This window comes from Phaseolus vulgaris, unplaced genomic scaffold, assembly GCF_000499845.2.
Source record: "Phaseolus vulgaris cultivar G19833 unplaced genomic scaffold, P. vulgaris v2.0 scaffold_33, whole genome shotgun sequence".
NCBI lineage: Eukaryota > Viridiplantae > Streptophyta > Magnoliopsida > Fabales > Fabaceae > Phaseolus > Phaseolus vulgaris.
The window spans coordinates 22,763-32,880 of NW_027174100.1; the positions used below are offsets into that span (position 1 = coordinate 22,763).

The 10,118-nt window shown below is 30.4% G+C and overlaps 1 long non-coding RNA gene across 1 annotated transcript; it reads left to right on the top strand.

Moving 5' to 3' along the window:
* The first annotated feature begins 8,253 nt into the window (after window positions 1-8,253).
* LOC137817359 (uncharacterized) lies at window positions 8,254-9,752 on the top strand. Its single transcript, XR_011081955.1, has 3 exons — window positions 8,254-8,430; window positions 9,047-9,157; window positions 9,568-9,752. It is a non-coding gene; the product is annotated as an uncharacterized lncRNA (long non-coding RNA).
* Window positions 9,753-10,118: the final 366 nt, after the last annotated feature.

Here is a 10,118-nt window from a genome sequence, read left to right on the forward strand (position 1 = left end):
ATGAAACCTCTTTTTGGCATTTATTTATTAGGTGGGGCAGGGGTCTCCCACTCCCACTTGTTGTGTGAGGTGATGAAATCGGATTGAAAATCCTGCATGTCAACATCTGTTTTGAATTTACCACTACTTTCATTCAGGTTTACCTTATGCTTAAGTCGTATACATGATGTAATCAATCTTTTGCCACCTAAATTCACGAGCTTAGCCAAAACAACCACAACAAACAAGAAAAGCACATAAAAAGCCCAAAGGATAGCGCCGCAAAAGTAGCTACTCAATTATTTTCTTCTTTCTCTTTTCCCCCATTTTTCTTAAAAGTTTGACTCATAATTTCTTGCCAAAAAATAAACCATTCCAATAAATTCTATAGCACACTTTTTTATTAATTAAATTTTATTACAAACTATACTATTCAATACACATCATTAAATAAAAAGTGAATCCCATTAAAATTTGTAATTTTAATAAATTTTAATCAATAATACAAAATATTTTCAAAAATATACTAAAATATGTTGGTGATATTTCAATCTATCGAAAAGACTGAGCGGGAAAGAGAGTCACTCTGCAAAAATTATATCATATAATTTTTTTAAGTAAAATCTGATAATCCAGAAGGGTTCCAACAATACTTTCCAAAAGAGGCTGGTAATATAGTAGTTTGCTTTCTTCTTTGACAAAGCAATCATCCAAACAAATAATAGATAGTAATCCAAACAAAAAACTATTATTATTATTATTATTATTATTATTATTATTATTATTATTATTATTGTGCTAAAGGGTATTTTTGGATTACACTCTGGTATGAATTAAACTTAAAAATAACTGATTTTCGAAGAATTAACATTAAAAAATAGATTGGAATTTTACAATGAAACTTTTTGGGTAAGATTACAATAATGTTTTATGTGGGTTTAAGATTATTTTTATTTAATCATAAGGTAAATTTATTTTAGACCATAAATACAAGTATGCTTCTAACATCAATTTTTTCGCTGTTTTTAAATCCTACTTTTTCACTATAAATTTTCTTTTCTTTTCTTGAAATTAGCTAAACATACTCAATTACTGACCCAAAACTAGTTGTTTAGTTGTTTTGAAAGTTATCTGTCTTATAAAAGAAGCAGCGGCAAACTTCAAAGTCAACTTCTAAGCTATATTTTGAGAGGTCAACTGCTAAGTTGAACACATAAATAAAAATGTTAAGCCCAACACATGATGTTTGTAAATTATAATTTGAAGGAAAAATAAAAAGGAAAAGCATAAAAGCAAAATGTAACCTGGAATGTGGTAGCAGGTTCTAGAGAGTTGGGTATGACCTTGGACCACAAAGTAAATCCTTCCTACATTTCTATATTTCCTTCTCGTATTCCATATTTTTTGAAATATTAAATTGTTTATTTTATTTTATAATAAAATTTTATTTTAAATTTTTTATTTTAAATTATAAAATTGTAATATAAAATTTGTATTTTAAATCCAAAACATAACTATAATTCAAAATATAAATTTTAGTTTCTATTTTAAATTAATTCAGAATACAATATAATTTAAAATATATCATATAATCCAGAATATAACTATAATTTAAAATATAAATTATGGCTTCTATTTAAATTAATTTAGAATACAATACAATTCAAAATATATTATAGTATATTGTATTTTGAATTCAAAATATAATGTAGTTCTAGTTAGAAGAGGTTTAATCAAGAAAAAAAAATATTTTTTTAGATAAACAATTATTAACACTATTGTATTTCGAATTTTAGAATCTGAAATATAAATTTTGTATTCTGAAATTCAAATTTTGTATTACAAATTTTAGAATATAGAATATAAAGTCTATTAACTTGTATTTTAAATTATACAATTTGAAATACATTTTTTTTTTCTTAGACAATGAAGGTCTCCGACGGTGGTGTTGACGTTGGAGGTGATGTGATGATGGAAGTAGGGGCTACTACAATGATAGCGCGGGAGGTGGGGAGCTCCGATGGTGGAAGTTGGAGGTGGGGATTGTTGCGACTAAGAAGGGGAGAGAGGTGCTCAATGGAGAAAATAAAAAAGAGGATAAAATTATTTTTTCACTTCTTATGGAGGTGCTGCAAGAAGAAGGTATGGGGTGTAGAAATTTTTTTTCTTAATCTATGGGATGAACAAAGTGTTAAGCCCGAGGGCCTCATCATAAGCCTTTGACATTTTCCTGCACCATCCAAAATTACTATTTGAATTATAGAGTTTGAAATGTATTTTCAAATCTAAAAAATAACTTTCAAATTCTACAATAAAAATGTAATTATAAATTTTGGAATATATTTTTAAATTCAAAAACTTACTTTCAAATCTTATAATTTGAAATATAAATTTATTAAAAGTAAACTGAATTTTTCACAAAAACAAAGGAGAAAACGCCTACTACTTCTGTCTAACGGTTTAGTGGCTCAACTTGAACGGCTTTCCAGCCCATGTAGTCCCAGTAGTCCACGTGGAAGGCCAGCAACACCACCGACACTACCAACTGGAAGTTACCCTTCCCCAATCATGACAACATCAGGTCCAACACTGGTGACGTTAACTCGTTAACTCGTTCGAGTTTACATTCTCACTCACCTTAGGCAAGTTAACTCGATGACAAACTCATTTGGAGTAAACTTGATAGACTCGTGGTAAACTCGGTTGAACTCATAAGTCTTTCTCCGAGTTGGCGAGTCTAGAGGGGTTTTCGTTTTAACCCAAAACAATGTCCTAATGGAAAATCAAATAAACTCACCTCTTTCTTTAGCGTTATTGAGGTTTATTGAGGTTCGTTCTCGCTTTCTTGGTTGCCTTTGTTGTGGTCGCTCGCCTCTTCTATGATCGTGTTGTTGTGGCGTATGTGGTCTTGCGGTGATCATGCTCATCTGGTGCGGTGGTGGTGTTCGTATGAGTTGCGATTTGCAGTGGTGTCGTTCATCTAAGTTGCGATCTGCGATGGTGATTTGATATCAGGTTAGAGAAAACGTGGTGTTGTTGCTGCTCTGTTTTGTTTGTTGCTTTGCTTCAAAGTTTTCTTTTTAAGTGGGAATAAAGGTCCATCTACAATTTTATGTTTAAGAGACAACATGGTGCAACACATACACTTTTAGTTTTTTTTTTAATTGGGGGGAATTTGATTGGGGAAAAGTTTTTTTTTTTAATTGGGGTGCATCAGATTAGGGGAAACATGGTGCATTTTTTTTTAATTTGGCATATTGGAGCAATACATATATACAGATTATGAACATTATTAATTTTTTTAATTGAATTTTGTTTTTAATTTAAAAATATTTCATGGTCTTTTAAGGAATGTCTGGGAGTGGATCAAATTCAAATAGGGGCAATCCAAGTGCATCTTCATCTATTAAAAGTAGAACTAAAAATGCTCTAGAAAATAATTCGAATATTAGATGGAAAGCATGTGATAGATATTAATGGAAATTGTAAAAATGTGAAAAGAGTGTTCTTTCCCACAAGGTCATTCAGATACAACAAAAGTTTAAAGAAAATAAAGTTGAAAAAATACTTCTATCTGAACAACCTTCAGGCCTCCTTATTTGTAAAGGAGCACTTACATGCACTGCCACACTTTCAGAATCTACTGTTCTACCTCATATGGTCAAAAGTCTTATAAAAGAATTTGATGATGTATTCCCTAAAGAAGGACCAATTGGACTTCCACCTTTTAGGGGTATAGAACATCAAATTGATTTAGTACATAAAGCTAGTCTACCAAATAGACCGACATACAAGACTAATCCTAAAGAGACTATAGAGATAGAATCTCAGGTTCAAGAATTGTTGGAGGAGGGTTGGGTCCAAAAGAGCCTAAGTCCTTGTGTTGTACCTGTTTTGTTGGTGCCCAAGAAAGATGGCAAGTGGAGAATATGTTGTGATTGTAGAGTCATTAATAATATCACCATCAAATATAGGCATCCAATTCCTAGACTTGATGATATGCTTGATGAATTTCACGGGTCCATTATATTTTCCAAGATTGATCTGAAAAGCAGATATCACCAAATAAGAATCAAAGAGGATGATGAATGGAAAACTGCTTTTAAGACCAAGTTTGTACTATATGAGTGGTTAATGATGCCTTTTGGACTCACTAATGCACCTAACACTTTCACGAGGCTTGTGAATCATGTCTTTAGGGATTGTATAGGTAAATATGTAGTAGTTTATTTTGATGATATCTTAGTGTATAGTCAGAGTGTAGAGTCTCACCTAAGTCATCTTAAGGAAGTCTTATTAGATCTTAGGAATAATATTTTGTTTGCTAATGTAGATAAATGCTCTTTTTGTGTTGATAATGTAGTGTTTTTAGGTTTTATAGTCAACAAAAATGGGGTTCATGTGGACCCCGAGAAAATCAAATTCATCTAAGAGTGGCCAGCCCCATAGAGTGTAGGAGATGTTAGGAGCTTTCATGGTTTTACCAGCTTTTATATAAGATTTGTTCCCTACTTCTCAAGTTTAGCTTCACCACTCAACGAGTTAGTGAAGAAAGACACTCCATTCTGTTGAACGGAGAAACATGAGCAAGCCTTTCAAAGGTTGAAAGCTCAACTCACTAATGCACCCATTTTAGCTTTACCAAACTTTTCAAAAAAAAATTGAGCTAGAGTGTGATGCATCAGGAGTAGACATAGGTGTAGTGTTATTACATGGTGGATACCCAATTGCATATTTTAGTGAAAAACTACATGGTGCAGCCCTCAATTACCCCACCTATGATAAAGAGCTTTATGCACTTGTGAGGGCCCTACAAACTTGGGAACACAATTTGGTTTCAAAAGAATTTGTCATTCATAGTGATCATGAGTTTATGAAATATTTGAAGGGTCAGCATAAGTTGAATAAAAGACATGCAAAGTGGATGTAATTTCTAGAACAATTTCCATATGTTATCAAATACAAGAAAGACAATACAAATATTGTGGCAGATGCTCTATCTAGTAGACATGCCCTCTTTTCTAAACTTGGAGCCCAAATTCTTGGATTTGAAAAGATTCATGAACTTTATAAAGAGGATCTGAATTTTGCATCCACTTTTTCTAAATGTCAACATAGAGCACAAGGAGGTTTTTATGTTTCTGAGTGATATTTTTTTAAAGAAGGAAAACTTTGTATACCTCAAGAAACACATAGAAAACTCTTAGTAAAAGAGTCACATGATGGAGGTCCCATGGGCCATTTTGGAGTTGACAAAACTCTTGCTTGAGCTTTTAAAAGGTTTGGCCTCACATGAGAAAAGAAGTTCAAAGACATTGTTATAAATGCATTTCATGTTTAAAAGCTAAGTCTAAGACAGTGTTTCATGGAATTTATACTCCTTTACCTTTTGCTTGTGCTCCATGGGAAGACATAATCATGGATTTCATTTTAGGGCTTCCTAGGACACAAAGGGGTTTTGATTCCATTTTTGTGGTAGTGGATAGGTTAAGCAAGATGACTCATTTTATACCGTGCCATAAAGTGAATGATGCTAATAACATCTCTAAGCTTTTCTTTATAGAGATCCTAAATTTGTTGGCCATTTCTGAAGAACTCTTTGGGAAAGGCTAAGAACTAAGTTGAATTTTTCAACATCTTGTCATCCTCATACAAATACACAAATAAAAGTTGTATGTAAATATTTTTCTATTTTGAGATATTTTTCAATAATTTGATTAATAAATTAAAACTAAAAATTCCCATTTTTTTTTAGTTTTTAAAGTTTCTTTTTTTAATTTTTTATGTAAATATTTTTTTTTTGATTACTTGAATATTAAAATTTTTATGTGATTCTTATTTATTATATATATGTATTATGAATATTTTTTTTAAAAAATACATCATAGTATTAAAATGTTTAAAGTTTAATTTATTAATCAAATAATTAAAAAAAATTAAAATAAAAGAATATGTTAATATGAAATAGGAAACATAATTTTTTAATGTAAAAAATTTGAAAAACGAAAAGTCTTATGTGAAGTACAAATTTTTAAGATAAAATAAATTTAAAAAAAAAGCAAAAACCATTATTTAAAGCACGACTTTATTTAAATGCAGAAATTATGTTCTGAAAACGCCACTGTACTTTGAAGTCATGCACTTATTTTTGTAAATTTTTTTAAATTTTTTTTAGTAAATTTGAAATTAAAACAGCACGTGGTAAAAGTACTCTTTTATTATTAATATTATAATTCATATTATTAATATTCTTTGTAATATTATTATATTTATTATTAATATTTTCATTAATATTATTAATAAAAATAACAATAGTAATATTAAAAAATAATAAATAAATATAATGCTAATAATATTATTATTCATTAATAAGAATAATAATATTGTTCTCACCGGTTCACCTGAGACGGATTGAATGACAAACTCCTCTTCTGATTTGTCTCCAATTAGTGCTTCAAGATACTTGGTGTTCGACCATGACAAAGGGAGCTCTACCTGTTGATCACACTCCGACGATCAGGTCATGGTAAGTGAGAGCATTCAAAATATTAAATTAGTTTTAGTCTGAAATATTCAGAAACAACGTACCTTAGCCTGGGGTCTCAAACCCCTTTTATAGATATCCCTTCAACGGTTTTCTCAAATTTCAACAGGAAGAATATAATATTAACAAAAAACATATAATCATAACAGAAAAACATACTCCTTACATTCACCCTTATTCTCAAGTGTTAACTGCTTTATTTCCAACAACTTTTATTGATATTTAATTAATGTATGTATTATAAACAACCAAAATATTTCTTCTATTTTAATTATCTTTCTTGAGCTGTCTACCAACATCTGGGTTGAGCTCATGGCTCACCCTTTGGGCCCATACTGACCCAAAAACTGAGGTGACCTAAACACTTGGACCGTGGTCCCGAGCACTCCTAGCCAATACAAATATTATTATTTTTTATTCTTGTTATTATTAGTAATATTATTAATAATGAGAATATTATTATTTCAATAATATTATTATGAGTATTATTATTATTATTATTATTATTTAGCTCAGCAAAGCACTACAAAAAAATTTAATTTCAGAAGGGGTTTATTACTAGAGGTTATTATAACCTCTGCTAAGACCAAAAGTACTAGAGGTTTTTGAAACCACCAGTAAGTGTGAATATTGTTATTCTAGTAAAGCTCACTAAAGTATTTTTATTATTTTAAATATAGTATTATATTGGCTAATCTCTTCGTCTTACACTCCCTTGCTCTTACTCTTCTCCAATGTATTCTCAATCGCTCATCCTCCTCGCAAACCACACTTTTAGAACCTCTTTCCGAAGATGTCTCCGTTGTTGGCTCCCCCTCTCGCGTCTTTTACACACTACGCTCTGCTCATGTCCTAGAAAATCAGTTTTCGGAGGCACACAATTCTTCTCATGGTGGATATTCAACATTTCTGATGTTCATCTCTGAATTGATTCTCCTATTCACTCTGCTTTTTTCCTATTTGGTGTTCGTTTTCGTTTTGCCCTGTTTATTTTTTCAAATTGATTTTCATTTTCTCCATTTCTCATTTCAGAATTGCAGTGCGATTTGGGGATTCGGTGCTTCGTTTCTCTGCTCAAGTTGGAGAGAATAAGTTCAAATATGGAATGCCTCTCTTCTCAACCAGTTTAACCCCGCAACTACGTGTCTCCAATTTGTGGCGATTACACTCGATAAAGTTGAATCTGCAGTGTCAAAGTCTCCCCTACATTGAACGTGTTTGCGTCCCCTGCTTCAGCGTGCCTTAAGGTTTCCTTCTAATGCTTATAGTATATGATCCAACTTTGCACACGCTATTCTCTCTAGAATTTCTCTGCTCTGTTTTTAAATCAGATTTGCTTGTTTGGCGTAGCAGTTACAGAATCTTGCCTTGAAGGAGGAAACCTCCTTGAGCAATGCAGATGGAGTAACCACTCCAAGCTTGTTAGGATTGACCAATTCCTTAATGAGGTTTTTGCTTTCTTTAAATTTTAAACTTGTAGAGTTAGGGTTATGATTGGAAAGTACTATTAACACATCTGTCTTTTTATCACCGTAGAGATGTTGATTTACATGCATAAACTCATGATTTCATATGAGCATTGGTGATATCAGTTGGATTGCAATGCAATTGTAATTTTTCAGATATTCATTTCAATAGGTCCTTTTATTTTCTATTTATATGTTTGCATGTATTTCTATGCTATTTTTCTATATTTTGACTTATTTACATATGCCTACCATTACCTAAACAACTTTTTTTTATGGATCTCGTCTTTGTTCTTGGATGTTACAGTTCTTTACAATTTATTAACTTAGTAATTACTTGTTCATATAGTGCAGAAAGAGGATGTTCGTCATTCTATTATATCCGATCCTTAAAATGGAACCGCACAAACTAGGAGGCACCTTGTTGTGAATTGTTTGAAGGTTTGTTTTCTGGATCTTGTGTCCTTGGATGCTTTATTGCCACATTTTATTTAAACTATTATTTTCTAAAGTTTCTTTTGTTTCCTATATAGTTTTCACTGTCCTGTAATTACTTTATAAATGTAGTAATTTACAATAATTACTTTAATGTATCAGACTACTTTAAAGTCATACACTCATACTAAAACTGAAAAATAAAAACCTTAATTATGATAGATGAAATAGATATTTAAACGGTAATAATTTTGTGTACTAAAAGATTCATTTATTAAGATATTTTAATTATTAATGTATTTTATGATATGAATATTGTACATTGATGATTTGAACATTGTAAGTTTATAATTTGAATAATGTAATGTTAGTGATATGATTATGATTATGGTATGTTTTGCATTCTTCAAAAGCTGGAAATATAACTGTAAATTTGAGGTTATCATTTGAGATGAGTGCAGAATTATGAATTATCATTTGAGAGATTGCATAAATAAAATGATGTCTGATTGCATTAGTATGCCACATACTTTTTATGTGATTTATTTTCATTTTATTTAATCAACCCTAAAGGAAGAAATATTTATTTAATATGCTAATTGTGGTATTTTTTCATTGTTAGGTTATTTTAGGTCAAGGGATGTTGAATCAGTGAAAATCTTTGTTTTGGAAGAATTTGAAAAGGCAACAGTAAAAGCACTTGAGAGCAATAAGAATTATAACAACTTTTAAGGTATTGTACTACCATGACAACCACCCACCCACTCTGCCTTTATTCTTCTATTCTCTCTATGTATTTGTGTAATAATAGTGCCTAAGGGAGGACAATGTCAAATTAATGTGTTTAGTAGTCGTCTTTCTTTTTTGTTTAGCTTCTAATACTTATTTTTGGGAGCTACATGTTAAGATATTTTAGTAAAATAATTATCTATTTAAGATGAATTAACTAGAAGAATGGTTAATTAAGTCAACATATAAACTATTTTACTATTCTTTTGGTAATCTCCTTAAATTGAAAATACACTTTCGGGCAATAATTCTCCCTTCAATCTTTCATTTACTTGTATATGGTATCTCGATTGATTCATTCTAGTTTCTTCTGATGCAATCATCATCTGAATTGCAACTAGCTCTTTATTGTAGGTGGTGCATTTCCCAGACTAATAATCACCTTCACCTTCAGGTTCAAGCTGGGACCTTCATTTTTCTCCATTTTGATCAACATTTTTTTTCACCTAGCATTTGTTCAGATTATATGGATTCATTTGTTATGATATCTCAATTTTTCATGTATAATTATTCATTCTTTTAGAATGTATTGTATTGATTCTAATTATATTCAATTCTGAAAAGTATACTTTCTTACCTTGGTTCTAATTATATCTGATTTTTATTATCATATCACTAACTTTTAAATTGGTAACTAATATATAAGATGTATGGTTTTTATTAGTATATGTTAAATCGATTATGTCACAGATACTGAAATTTAAATATAATAAATGTACAATCAATTATTTTAGTTAGTAGGAACTACTATACACATTTAACCGATTAAGACAAATAAATATTTGATTAAATTTTTTAATTATACTAAAATGAAAAATGTTACGCGTTTACTATTACACTGGTAACAACATGAAACATTTTAATCATTATTGCAATGTTTAAAGATTGCATACTAAATCAGAAAA